Here is a 295-nt window from a genome sequence, read left to right as displayed (position 1 = left end):
TCTCTCTCTCTCTCTCTCTCTCTCTCTCTCTCTCCAAACAAGGCCGTAGGGGGCAGCGCTATGTCTCGCTAATAGGCCGGCCCAGGCGTGCACGAGGCCACGGACTTGTTTTAATGGTTTTCACGTTTTTTGCTTTCGTTTTTTCTGTCTTTTATTTATTACTTTCGTTTATACTTCCAAATATTATAAATAAACTAGAACAATGCCCGTGCCTTGCAACAGGATATAAATATTCTAGTACGTTAGCTACTGATTTACCTGTCAATAATAATGCGATTGTATAAATAAATGTTCA

This window comes from Triticum aestivum, chromosome 7A (genome assembly GCF_018294505.1).
Source record: "Triticum aestivum cultivar Chinese Spring chromosome 7A, IWGSC CS RefSeq v2.1, whole genome shotgun sequence".
Classification (NCBI taxonomy): Eukaryota; Viridiplantae; Streptophyta; class Magnoliopsida; order Poales; family Poaceae; genus Triticum; species Triticum aestivum.
Note: the sequence above shows the minus strand (reverse complement) of the source record.